Source organism: Melanostigma gelatinosum, assembly GCF_949748355.1.
Source record: "Melanostigma gelatinosum genome assembly, chromosome: 14".
Lineage (NCBI taxonomy): Eukaryota > Metazoa > Chordata > Actinopteri > Perciformes > Zoarcidae > Melanostigma > Melanostigma gelatinosum.
In genome coordinates, this window is record NC_136647.1 from 5,107,780 (window position 1) to 5,122,813 (window position 15,034).

The window sequence follows — 15,034 nt, forward strand, 5'->3', positions numbered from 1 at the left end:
TGTCAGGGAAGGAGAGAAGCATAAATGGGGGGGGGAGAAATATTGGAACCCCCCTCTTTAATAGCGACCACTGAAGTGCTCTTGAACGATGCACTTTCACACAATTTCCTATAATTTGTGTCTAACAAACACAATGCTGTCTATTCCTACCGTGGCCATCCACGCATGGGGGCGCACTCAGCCCCCTTGTGGTTTTAAAATTGTCTTTGGCTGCAGTCTGGCTGTGCTCTGTTTAATTGTTCTGTGTCTTTATTGTCCCAGGCTGAATATTCTGTATATAATATAAATCCTTCCCCATTGGACAAAAAAAACCCACTAACATTACAACCATAACTTTTGTCTTCAGTGGGAAAGTTTACAATCGGCATTCATTCCCTTTGACAAACGACTCTGCAGTAGTCAACGCTATCTATCGGCTCCAGCTCCGATCGGCAGTGATGGAAAAATTAACACAATTTTGCCCTTTTTCCAGTGCGATGTTACGGCCTTTCCTCCCTGTCGTCAACTTCTGTGACTCTTTGTCATCTCAGCCATGAATTTTGTCCGTCTCTGTCCGGTTAACTCTCATTGCCAAACATCGTTCCACATGAGTCGGCACTCGGCACCAAGTTTGAAAGAGAGACTGAACAGATGAAAGAAGAAACCACCACGTAACATTTTCACTGGCCTTCACGGTGCTTTCGTTTCCTGCACGTTCGTGGAGTCAAACGTCACAATACAGTAATAGAGCGGCATACAGTCGTCAATAGTATGTTTGAGCATGAAGGCGGCTGCATTGATGTATGCACATGCATGTGTACAGTACTCTCCCACCCTCTACCCCTCAAATATATGGCTCCCTTAAAGCTATGGTGTAATTCGAGCAGCGCTTATAAGACAGAGGTGAGCCTGATGGAGGCGCTGATACTCTCCCAGGTGTTTCCTCACTCTTGTGTTGTTGTTTTTTACCCTCGACTGAGCAGCAGAACCCAAACATCCACAGAAACCTCCTCTCCAGGTTTTACCACCACCGCTGTTTGTCCTCTTCAGTCACACATTTAGAGAAAGGTGTATTTCCTCCTCTGTCACCAACTCTCTGTGTCCGTCTGTCACCGAGTGGATGTCTTTCAAGAATTACACGGTAGTGATAGTGAGGTATGGACACACGGACACACACACACACACACACACACACACACACTCACAGGCTTTTAGTGTGAGGTATAATGCTGGACCATTGTGTCTCTGTGTGTGTAAGCAGGCTTTTTGTGCGAGACACACCTGCTGACAATGCGCACACACACACACACACACACACACACACACTTACACACACACACACACACACACACACACACACACACACACACACACTCAGAGAGTATAGTCATTAAAATGCAGTTGAAGATAGTTTTAATTGCAGCAGTGGAATGAAGGGAAACACTGATTGGACACCCATTAAAGGTGGAGAATTTTCACTCTGAGAAAACATTTGACTTGTTTGTCGAAACTTAAGTGTTTCCGTTTTATGCTACTTTATACTTCTAGTCTATACCTCAGAGTAAAAGACACCACCACCTTTGTTTGATAGCTTTAGTTACAGTTTTTAATCCCCTTCCTACAAATAAAATATGATCCCATAGAACATGATGCATTGCTGTAGATTAAACTAATCAACAGTATATAAAGGAGTTAAAATAAGCACAACCTAAAACATCTACAGCAGTAATAATAATCTCGAAACATCATATATATTAATAAAACACTGACGGGGACATTTGACTGCACCATAAGCACTTTTGCTTTCAGCACAGTTACTTCAGGTTTGAAATGCAGAACTTTTACTTCAATCGGTATTGCTCCTTTTACTTTGAGAGATCTGAATACTTCTTTATCACATCACTTAAGTGTTAGTTGCATTCACCTCTGCAGGCTGTCACCTGATTACCAGCATGTAGCCGACACACACTGTGTGACATTCCAGCCAAATCAAGTTGATTGACAACAACTCCTGAATTTCAGTGATCACTTCATGCATTCATCTGAAGCACATGGGCCTTCCGACACATATTCTTGATGCCTGACCAATCAACAACCACGATAGACCACACTCACATTCCAGCTTGAGCAGCTTTAATTAACCCTTTGTGTGTCCGGTGATGGTGAAGAGAGCCTGCTTCATGTCAGGGAATGAATGGGCTGATGCCGAAGAGACTTTGGGATTAAAAGTATCCCCCTGGAGGATGATGGGACATGAAGGGAGGGGAGTCTGTCTGTTGAGATTAACACCTCGGTTTGCTTTTCCCATGTGGCATCTCAATCCCTCCGGAATGCTGCATCACTGTCCCTTCAAACTAACGTCTTTCTTTACAATCAGGGCGAATTAGAATATGAGTCGAGGCCCAGGGTCGCGGGTTTTGCTTCTGTTTCTACATCAAAACGAGATGTTTTTTGACAAGCAAAGGCCTGTTGCACTGGCAAATAAACACAAAATTATAATATTAACTGTATAGCTTTACACAGGGACTGTCTGGTTGTTAATTTAATAACTGTTGAGATTCCTGGCCTGCTCTTATTTCAAACGGCTAAAAAGAAAAGAAAAAGCACCACTTTGTATTTTTGTACCACGTATAACATGTGTGGGAGACATAGAAATGCTCAAAGAGTTTAATAACGATGGAAATAAATGAATACTATTAATATTGACTGCACCAAAGAAAAGTATATCAACTGACTGGAAATCCAAGCACATTGGTGGAAGGAACTACGGTCATGTTACACCCTAGAAAAAACTATGTACAATGTGAAACCAACGAAAGTTGACAGGATATCAAAAAATAGAGAAATTATATAGATATAAATCCATTTGTGAACTAAGGCTATGATCAAAAGTTGGTATTGATGAAAAGTTGAGAGGATACTGACAATGTCTACATGTGTGTGTGTGTGTGTTCATCATCATGTGATGCTTCAATGATGAATACTTTAAATCACTGGTGAATGTATTCACACATTTTAAAAAATATTTGGAGAATAAAAAAGACATGGTTAAGTTTACTGGAGACTCTAACTAAATTTCTCATAGTTGTGAGTGAGCATCAGCATAAACCAGGTGGTTCTCATAGTGTTAGCAGCCATACCTGTGAAAAGTAATGCACTAGAATATGTATACATCTCATCCAACCTATTCACATGAAATCCAGGACAGGTGACGTAGTATAAAGAGCATCAAAATCCATGTACGGATGAGGTCGGAGGGGGCGGGTGGATCTAAAAACACCAGACTTTTACCAAGGAGTGTTTGTGTTCCATTTTAAACCAGAAGCCATTGTTTACTTATTTGTTTTAAATCTGTAGTATATCACCTAAATGTATATTTCAAGAGACAGAGTTGCTCCAATGGTTGTTAAGTGTTGTTAGGTTGTTACTGTTGTGCCTGCTGAAAAGAAGATCAATAAAATCAATAGATAATTTATCACATAGAAAATAAAGTGAAAAATCTTTGCTCTGATGCTTAACAGTCTGCCAATACTTTCAACAAATTTGATTATTCTTTTTTCTAAAATCTAAAAGGAAAAGTGTTGGGCCCAATACGAAACCTTGTGGAACTTCATATTAAGTTGAATTGAAGCTGTGTGAGTCTTCGGGGAAGTTCGGGGGAATAGTTGTGTTTTTCTGCTGCACTTTATTTATTCAAACATGACTAACATTTATTGGAAAGATACCAAGAGTGATGAAAAGAAAGAGAGGTAAGAATGATGAATACGAGGGAGCATTAACTGGCCATCTTTCTTGACAACATTCCTGTCTGCAATTTGATCGTTTTGATGTGATCTATCCCTTTATATTGAGATGTTGCCTTCAATGTCACTTCCCATCAAAAGATAGACTGGGACAACACCAAGTAGTGGACAAACGGACGGCCACAGGTCCTAAAAGTATGAGCTTAAGGTTTAAATCCCTCATCGTCGAACATCCCATTGTTCCCCCAAATCCAGCCTACCTTTAAAAGAAGCCTTCTCTGAGCCCTGCAACAATGTGGCCCATAAGACCCCCCTGGACAAAAAGAAAGAAAAGATCCTCTCCTCCTTACCCTCGGCTCCCTTCTCCTTCACTCCCTGATCCTCCGGTGTGAGAAGCTCTTAATCAGGGGCCAAACAATGAGACCCCAGATCCCTGCTTTTTGACAGAGGGCCTGATCTAATAAGCAGAGGAGGACTGGGATGAAGGGGGGGGGCGGGTGGCCTGATCCTAGGGATTACTGGGAGAGATCTACACTGGAGAGGAGGCCTCCTTATTAAGGGGGAGGAGGAGGGGAAGGAGGAGTAAAAAGCATAGGTACATGGGGATGGAAGGCAATGACGAGTTGAGTTGCAATATTACGAGTAGAATTTGAGCTTTGAGGCCCACAATGAACACATGTTTTAATCAGGTACAATTTTACTATTAACTTTAAAACTAAACACTAAAAATCATTGTGTGAAGACCATGGGTAGAATCATCATCAAACAAACCTAAGATAACTGGTTTATTCAGTGTTATTAAAATATTACTGTTTTCCCAAACGGTGATAATCTGCTCTAGCAGCATTTTAGTTTGGGGCTTTTACTCACTTACTTTTTGTGTGCAATGAATTCACACATCAAAATATTTTTTCGAAATGTTGTTATTGTCACGAGTATACTGACACACGGAACGCGAATGACAGGCAGCATGATTTTATTTCGTAGCATAATTTTCTGATACATACACTCATTGTTTAGCTCCAAAAAGCAGCAACAAGTCACTGTTAAGCCTGTTAAGCCGCACTCAGCAGACAGACACAGTTGGAGACTAGCTGGTGAACATTTAGTGGATCATTTAACTGCCAAAGAGTCAAATATTTCCCTCTGGAGTCATGGAGACCAACAACACGGCAATCACTTTTGAGATAGGGTTCATGTCATTCAACAATGTGCATACTGATTATCTTAATGTCCATGTTCCATGTATGGATTGGGATATTAGCTATAGAGACCAACACCGTTACAACACTTTACCAGGCTGTACAATGTTTATATGGGCTGTAAATTTGGACATTTTAACATTGGAGGTCCCTGGAGGTCGACTCGCTTTTGGAGCTGCAGTGAAACCGGGAGAAGAAGAAACAAGTGGTGTTCATGGGAGATGGGCTTGGGCTTCGTCTTGATAAATGAAAAAAAACAGCAAACTGAGTGAGAGGTAAAGAAGGAGTAATGGATGGTGGCTGATGTTGCATTGGGTGAGGGGGTGGGAAGGCCTCCAGCTCCCCTTTTTTCTCCCCCTCAGCCTCTCCATCCAAAACCCTTCCTTCCTCCCCTGCTTAGCCACCTCTTAACCCAGCCGTCACCCTTAGGCCCCTTTACCTCTATCCACCACCACAATCCCCCCTTCTACATTCTACCATCCCCCTTTCCTCCCTGAAAGCCTCAATCACATGATTATCTATTCATAACACTGACCAACCAGGTGAGAAAAACGCACATAACAAAGCAGCTATGCTCGTGTAGAGAGAAAAACATGAAAACGGCCTCAAACATTCAAGTTTGCCATTTTGTTTCCGTGGGCCATGTACACATGAAATACTTTTTTTCCAAAGTTGGTTTCTGTCATTTTAGGTTGTTATTATCACACTGACAATATTAGAGATAAACTACTGAATATCAAGAACTTATATGTTGAGGCTTTAAGTCAATGCAGACTTAGACTACATGGTGTGCGAGGTTCATTCATTTGAGAGCTGGAGTACGTGGCTCTTAATGTGAAGGGAGGAGGTGTCTTGCATCCTGCCCCAATGGAGAGGGCGGACCCATTAGCAAAAGCTACTGTGACACCGGGCGCTCGAGACCTTTGATGTGTTCACAGCAGCAGCAGGCTGCAGGGCGGAGGAGCGAAGACCTGAGGGCTTTCAGAGAGAGGAGACCTGGTGGGTCCAGATGGAGGCTCCAGCCATTCACAGCAATGAGAGGAGTTTGTGCTTGTTGGGCGATAACAATAAATAGAATGTCAACTTGTCAAATATACAGGTTTGTTTTTAATTGAATGAGTTTGACTCTGTTTATTTAATGCAAATTTTCCAACTGTGTTCTAAGGCTGCAAATGTGGTGATGCAGGTTCACCTGAATAAATTCTCATTGTTTTCACACAGTCGTCACACTGAAATCACCTCCTGCTCAACATTTAATACCAGAACGGAGGAGAAATCAGTTTCTCGGCTCATTTTACAGTGTGAAAATGTACAGATGAGCCAAACTTTTGACTCCATGAGCAGTATGAGTGCACATGTAAGGGGGCACACCTGGTTGGTCATGGAATGGGAAAATATGTCATAGTATCATGTGAAGTTTTAAAGAATGTAAGTACTAAAAGTGCAAACACAAAACAGTAGTTTCAGTAGAAGATTTGAATTTGTTTTATATCCAGGTGTCTTGTTACCTGTTATCTTGTACACTCGTCTTTCTTGGTGAGACGGAGACACAGAGAGGCCTTGACTAACAGACATCCTTTGTCTGAAATACTTTTACTTCCTTTGTGACGCATTATCTGAAGTTGTAAAGGCGTGAACCTTTGCATGCATAAATGATGTTGAATATTGCATTTCGTCGAAGAAGGTTTCATGCAGTCTACTGAATATGTAGTTGCTGTGCTTTCTTCCCTCTTGCGCAAGAGAATAAATGGAAAAAGACAACTTTGAATCTTCTGATGACTTCATTATTAATTTGAGAACATAAACTCTCTCCTCCCGATTAACCTAGAAATTTTCCACCACAGTCACCTATCGTGTTTGCTGAGAAGAACAGAGGCAGAGAGAGTAGGAATACAGCTGTGATCAGTGGTTGTCTGAGGGGCAAATAAAAAGGTCACCAGCTGTAATACCAGCCTGCAGAGGGTTTTCTAGGGCAGCCTATATCAGGTACTTTATCACGAAAAGCACCACGGAGGACACTTGCAAATTGGGCCACTTTAGAGGGCTCGTTATCATGTTATATTCTCCATAGGGGAATCCAAGAGGGCATTTTTGCTGGGTTGTTTTTCAATTATGGGAGCACCAGGTGGGGGGGGGGCGGTCATGAAAGATCTTCAGACCTTTTTTTTCCTCCAAATACTATCACAAGAGACAAGACTGTCACATAAAATACGTAAGTTATCTCAGGCTTTTGGTAAGAGAGAACAGCCTGGTCTCCTAATAATTACGTTCCCATATAAAGAACCTGCGTTATCAATTACATTTTTAAGGGAACTGTATTTTCCCCCAGATTACATTTGTTTTTGATGGATACTTTTCTAATCATAGTCCACGGAAGTCAATGTACGGAGGACAATGGACGGGACAAACGCACAGAACCGAGCATTACAAAGTCCACGGCGACTCATTTTAATTTCTTTCTGTCAGCAAAACACATTTCAGGAGATGTTCTTCACGTTCTACAAAAAGACAAGAAAAACACGTTACTGTCAAACAGTTTTTAGCTGATATCAGAAAGATCTCTAAGAAGACCTATCCGAAGAGGAGGGAAGAAAAGACAGGAAGCAAGTGGAGAGGAGACAAGAGAGTCAGACCACAGATCACTTTCCATCCTCTCTTTCTGTTTATTGAACTGTAATCATGAATAATACCCCCCCCCCCTCCCCCTCATATGAAACAGGTTACCGGATATCCTCCAGAATACTGCAGCCGGGCGTCTGCGTTGGCTCAAGCCCCTGCAGCATTGAGGTTAACCAAACACGTGTCGGCATGAACATCCTGGGTATGTCACACAGTGTGTTTGGACAGCAGCGACCCCTCTGTTGCCAGCCAGCTGTGAATAAACTGCATCAAAATATGGTTTCACTTCACATGAACACATATTTCACTTACACTTCTGTTATGTCTTCTGTTGCCTAAAATTAAAACACAGAAAAGCACTCAGCGAGTGGAACCTCTCAGGCTGGTCTCATCCAGCATTCGTAGCTACACCTACGAAAAATAATGCAAAGTGTAATGACCGCATCAGGAAAAAGTGCTCGAGGAAAAATCAAAGAATCCCCGAAGTCAGCAGGCTTCATCCTCTGGAAACCATGAAAATATGTACAAAATTTCGAAACAACGAAGAGTTCTTGAGATATTTTACTACAAACCAAAAATGTTAATCTCATGGCGGCATTAACTGCAATCCTGTGAGCCGTGGCACTAGTGTGGCTGAAAACTGGATGTTCTTGTGTCATCACAAATGTAATATACGAGGACAAGTCTTGGGTTTTCTTGCCAGCAAATAGATGCTCTCTAAATACTAAAAGAGAGACAATGAAAGCACAGCATCCCCTATCTTCTGTTAATTATATGTTGATGATCCAGGAAGCACAATGAAACATCACTTCACATTTCTCTCTCTCTCTCCACAGATAAAACAATCAACAAGCGACGTCACAGAGAAGAACAAGAGGGAATCCTCGTCGTCTTCTGCTCGAGGTTATCATGAGTGCCGGGGTTGTTTCAGCCGTGGCATACGTCCCAAATACTTCAAAGAGGGACATGTACACACACACGTACACACACACACACACACACACACACACACACACACACACACACACACACACACACACACACACACACACACACACACACACACACACACACACACACACACACACACACACACACAGGCAGTCAGCCAGCCAAACAAATAATTAACAAAGTCAGTGAGATTAATTAAAGCAGCAGGGTTCAGGGAGGGTTCAGCCTTCTGTGTGTGTGAGGGCGGAACAGGGACTCCCCTGCTGGATGTGATTAGGGAACCAAAAAAGAAAGGGAGAAGAGGCGAGGGAAAACAGTGGCTGTCATTGATATCCATCTTCATGTAAACAGCTGGGTGTGTGTAGGTGACCGTGTGTGTGTGTGTGTGTGTGTGGGCGTAACTTCATGTCCTACTGATCTTCAAATAAGAGTTTCGTGACAAAAAATGACATGAATACAGTCAGCGGTGGAAGAAGTATTCTGATCATTTACTTCAGGATACGCGTGAATACCACACTGTGAAAATATTATTTTCACTTACAGTAAAAGTAGTCATGATGCAGAATGGCACATTTCAGAATTATATTATATTGCTGAATTATAATTAGTGATGAATCACTTTAATGTTGCAGCTGGTAGAGGTGGAACTCATTTATTCTCCATAGCTTAATTATTAACAGTTTGACCTCATTTACTTGTTGATTTATATTTTGTAATAATCTTAATCAGCAAAGTGACTGAAGCTGTCAGATAAATGTAGTTGAGTAGAAGTATAACGTAGCATAACATGGAAACAGTCAACTAAAGTACATGTACCTGTTAAATGTACTTAAGTAGTACTTGAGTAAAGGTACTTGGTTACTTTCTACCACTGTGTATTGGAATTATATCCATATTGAATCGATTTACATCCAATGCCAACGTCCGGTGCTAATACAGGAAGTCAATGGATGTCTTTTTGCGCAATTTCATACAAATTTCCACAAACTTCATCCTGACATATTTGGTATTTTTTAGAAAGTTTGGGATCTCTGCTACAACTCAAAGAAAAGTTATGTGGGTTTGAGCAAAGTTTGGCTTCACAGCATGCGTTTGTACTGACAGGACCACCTGTCAGCTGGTCTCCTGCTCCGGGACCCTCCCTCCCTACCCTCGCTGTTCCTTTCTGTCTCCCTCCCTCCACCCGACTCTCGGCTCTGTCCCTCTTTCAGCTCAGTGTTTTGGCAGCAGCGCTCCCTTGCATCACAAAGCCCGTACTCCCAGCTTGTCCCATTGTGTTGCGAACATCGCAGGTAATGATTAACACAAACACACAACAATGGGAGCTTTAGCAACCCAGCCAGCGTGGGAGTCGATGGCCTTTAAGGTTCGGGATGAGCAGACAATGTTACCGACCTGCAGTCACAGGACGCCACGAATACTGTATGACTTTAGCTTCATAGTTGACCTTTTTCCTTCACCGTGTTGTTCACCTGCACGTGTTTCAATGTATTTTTGTTGTGGAAGCATCAGGGGTGGAAAGAGACTTAATAGTCATCACATCTGTGAAATGCTTGTTGATGTTTGGTCTGATTTGTAATTGCCAAAGCCACCACACTCAAAAAAGTCAAGAGGCTGCTGGAGACGAAATAATTGTGTGAATGAAAAAGAAAACAAAGCATTTGCACATTTATCTCCATTGTAAACACTCTGTTTATTGCCTGAGCCTTTGGTCTAACAGACCTGATGCTCTGATAGAAATCAGTTTGACCTAAAGCTCAGACAACAAATTGGTTGCTTGCAATAAATGTGCTTTGATTCCTTTTCATTTAACTCAACATAATCTACGACGCAGCCATGCACAAGCTCTGCAGTGATTGGCCTGATAATGGCGGGATGGGGAAACGGCCAGAGGCTCAAACAGGCCTCAAATTCTGACCTCCATATTTTTTTCCTGAAGCGATTTCCTGTAAAAACAGTATAAACACATCTGCCTTCAAATTAAGATGCACTATTGTTGACATCTTGGAGAGGAGCATTCGTTAAACAGTCTGAAATTTAAATTTAAATGGGACCTGATGTTTACCATAATGTGTCCCTGCTGGGAAGTGGACTAATGAGCGACCGGCCACACCTCACACATTCCTCCTGACCTTTATTCCACCTCACTTTCCCTCCACTCACGCACCCTCCTAACCTCACATCGCCCCAATGATGATCATTCAACCCCAACATCACCCCCTCCTCCTCCCCAATCTGTTATCAGCTGTCAGGCACCAACCAGCCCTGGTATTCCCCATTAGCATTAACATCAGTATGCAGCAGGCTATCAATGCTATCTGGACCTGGAGGCACTGGGAGGGACCCGCCATATCACTGATGTCACCAGATAAAGATGTGAGAGGGATGGAGGGTCTGGTCCAGGGGGGGATCTCAAGTTGAGGTATTTGATTCTGTAGTAGCAGTAGTGTTTGCCATTTTTACACAGGTTGGATAAGACTCATACAACAAATGATCTGTGACGTTGTATTTGTTGTAATCTATACTGTATAACTTTCTATATTTGATTTGACAGTCAGTTGTCGACTACATACAGACGTTAATACAACTGTTCGGCTACTTCAATACATATGGTCCTAAATCATCACGCAAGTTAGACGTTATTGTGATGTTCCGGACCTTTGCGTGAGGAAATTCTCCCGAAATGGACGTCGGTGAATACCTCTGATCTATCAGTTATGACTTTAGTTCAGAGAAATGTCAGGATACGTTTTGGACCTTTTCTTTCACGTTTCCATTTAAGTGTCTCCCTTTTCTAAAATCCTGGCATTTGGAGGGTTTGATGTACGCATTAGTCATCATTACATAACATCATTACATCATTACATTGATGTTACAGGAAAGGTTTGCAATAAGCAGATGTCTCTTTGACAACAAACGTTTCTCAGTATTGGTTTTGGTGGATTTATAGATTCAGTCAAATTATATCATATATTGGTTTGAAGCTATTTTGTTTTGCATCACTAACTTGTGTCCGGAGTGGTGGTAAATGTATTGAAGCCTTTGAGAAATCCTACAAGATTATTGTTTTTGCTTCTGCAGGATAGTTATTTTTTATTATGAAGAGAGACATGAAGTGCTGATGGGAGAGAAAGCAATCACAAGCTACAAAGGTCCTGGCCCGGATTCCAACATGGTTACGTGACACCTGCTTCAGCCTAACCAGTCACTGGGACGCTGCATCATCACGAAGAGAAGCTGCACACTCTGTTGACTTTTATCTGTTGGGTCAGACTCCTCCAGCGACCGCAGCTTGAGTGTGTTTACATGAAATTTATGTGGTGAAATAAATTCCAGATTTGACCTTTGACACTTTGTGGTGCTACTGCGGGTCAGACGGAGCTTTACAGCGAAAGTCAAAGTACACAAATAAAGGAGGCTGAGTGGAAGTCATAAAGTAGATAAGAGCTGTGCTATTGCCAGCTGGCGCTATGTGGTGGCCAGCCTCTATATATGTGTCATACCTGAGTCTGTGTGTGTGTGTTTGAACTTGTACATCTATCTTTGTGAGGACTTGTAGAGTTTTAGACCGTGTGTCTAGTGAGGACATTTTGGCAGGTCCTCACTTCTTCACAGGCCTTTTTGAGGGTTCAGACCGAGCTGAGGTTAAAATAGGTTTAGATGTGTGTGTGTTGGGGTTAGAGTGTGTTTTACCCATCTTGTGGGGACTGGTGACAGAGTCACATTGTGGGGACTCACCTTCTTTTGAGGACAAATGCATACCCCATAACAGCTTTAGCTTTTGGTCTAAATTTAGTGTACGGTTAGGATTAGGCTGGTAGCAGTAATGGTTAGGGTTAGGGTAAGTCTCCAGGAAATGGATGTAAATCGATGTAATGTCTCCAAAAGTCATGAAATCACAACTGTGTGTGTTTTTAGCCTGATAAATACATTAACATACCTGTGTTTTGGGGAGGGGACAGCAGTGTTAATGTTATTGCATCTTGTTGTGCTGAGACACAGGTGGGATTGCAGCCACCTCAATTGCTTGCTTCACACACACACATATACGCACACACACACACACACACGCACACACTCAAAACCTATTGACACACCAAAAATAAAGCATTTACAAAAACTTCAACACGTTTTTGGGAGCCATCGTACCAAAGGCTCATGTAATAAATCACAGACAACAAAGAGATCCCTTAGATGCTTCATGCTAACACTTTAGCACAATGCTATCTCATACACAATGATCATCATCTCTCATAAAAGAACGAAACAGCTCTGAAGCTAAAACTTGTTAAGCGATGTCAAATGATGCAAAAGCAAGTCTTTGTAAGTATTTGTTATATATATGTTTGCCCGTATTGTAAAAAATCTGCATCTACGTGCTAATTTTGATGGGAAACGGGTATTCGTGGATGAATCATGACAGTCTTTGGCATATGACATTCTTGGCCCTCAGGCTTACTCCAAAAAATGTTCATTAAATAAATATTAAAGAGAAAAACAAACATGAAAGTAAATATGTTTTTCAAAATCACAGTTGCTGTTTCGCTCAGCTTCCAAGATAATGACTTAGCTTTCAGCTTCACGCTCGCACACAGACATGAGTGGTAGCTCATGGAGGGTTTGAACTTATATCTTTAGCTCTCGTTTAGCCTTCTTTACAAAACTATGTAGGCCTATGGCACTTTTTATGTGAACAACCACGTGCAACATTCCGAATGCTTTCTAAGAGAGGCTGTCTAAAAATGTGTTGCGTTTATTGTTTATTCAATGGATTCCCATTAGCTGACGCCTTGGCTACCACTAATCTTCCTGGGGTCCACAGAAAAGAGACAAAACAAAATACATACAATACATGACGTAAAACATACAGTTAAAACAGTACAGTCAGAACAGTTCAAATAGTACAGTCAGCTACAAAGTACAGTCAGAAACTAGGATGTATAGTACCAGTTCAGACCATATACATTACACGTTGGTCATTGCATTAAATACTTCTGCAAAGATGGATTAGGAGTCTTCAAAGGCGATGACGTTCTAGTCATATGGCCAGGGGCCTTAGGTGAGCCGTTAATCGTTTTTTAAATAACAGTTTGTGACCTGTAGAAGTTATATGAGGAGATAGTGAGTTCCATTATTGAGCCAGCTAGCTCTGTTGTCCTTTGTTTATGAACTCACTATGACTGCTGGCTTTATGTCTTCCAGTTTGGCTAAAAACATGAATTCCTGAAAACACGTAATTTAAAAAAACTAAAATACATGACAGAAAGCTTTTAAAGATTGTGCATCTTAAAATAAAGTACTTCATTTTAGAAAGATGAAGTGAATTGACCTGCAGCTTTAAATTCAGTTCATTCAGGTGTGATGTCATGTCACCCAAAAAAGCCACAATATTATATTCCTGCCTTCTAAAAAGAGACATTTGTGTGCAGGGACTTTATCTGTTGCTGAAACCATTTGTTTCAGCTCTATTCCTCTACTCTAGAATCATCCGTTTAAAAAAAATCTTATTTCCTTAACACTCATTGAATCATAGGAAGGAACACAATACTTGATGTCTTGGACCCTTGACAAAAATGACCTGCAATATTGCTGCTCTTGCATACAAAAATCACAGTTAAAGCTAAAACAAAATCCTGAAAAAAAGGAGATTTAATTTTCCTATATATTTGTTTCTTGCTTCTGGATTTGAATGCACTGAGTGACGCTATCCATTAAAATCTATCTAGAGATACAGACAGATGGATTGAATCAGAATCAGGTTTATTGCCAAGTAAACTGACAAGGAATGTGCCTTGGTGTTTGGTGCATACAATTAATATATTACATTTTACAAGAGGAAATAAAAAAGTACCGCAAAAGTCAAGAACATTAATATAGAATATAAAACAATACAATACAAATACTTTTTTAAATGCTTTAAAAAAGACATGTTTAATATAACTATCTATTGTTTTCAACGTTTGTTTTTGATGGAATACCAGCAGACTAAGGAAGAAATGAGAAGTTAATGAGTCAGTGAAGGTATATGATCTTATGTTCACATCTTTATCACTTTATTGTCATTATCAGGTGTTCTTTTTATTTGCCCTGCATGCAGATCTCATTTACCGTACTTTTCACGTTTCTGTCATGTTGAATTGAATAAAAAAGAAACAGCCTTGCAACATTAACACGCAGGTCTCACTTTAACATAAAGCTGATGAAAACAGAGCTGGACTGCAGCTTTAATGGGATTACACATCCTCTTCTTTCACTGATGCTGTTAAAAACTCACTAAAGCAACTGAATGTGAGGTCTTAATGCTCTGTTTGCATAAAGGACAATTAGCCCGCAATACATTATGAGAAGTGATTTATGTGGTTAATTTGGCACGCACTCGGTCACTGTAGGAGACGGCATAAAGACTGCAGTTTGCTCACAAAATATAAAAACTTCTGATTCTGAGCTGTGCACCATGGAGAGAGGGGGGGGGGAGGCAGATGAGGGTCTTGGGTTTTATTTGCCAGCTCTCTGGAGGGATGGGGGCTTTTAGTGTGGGGG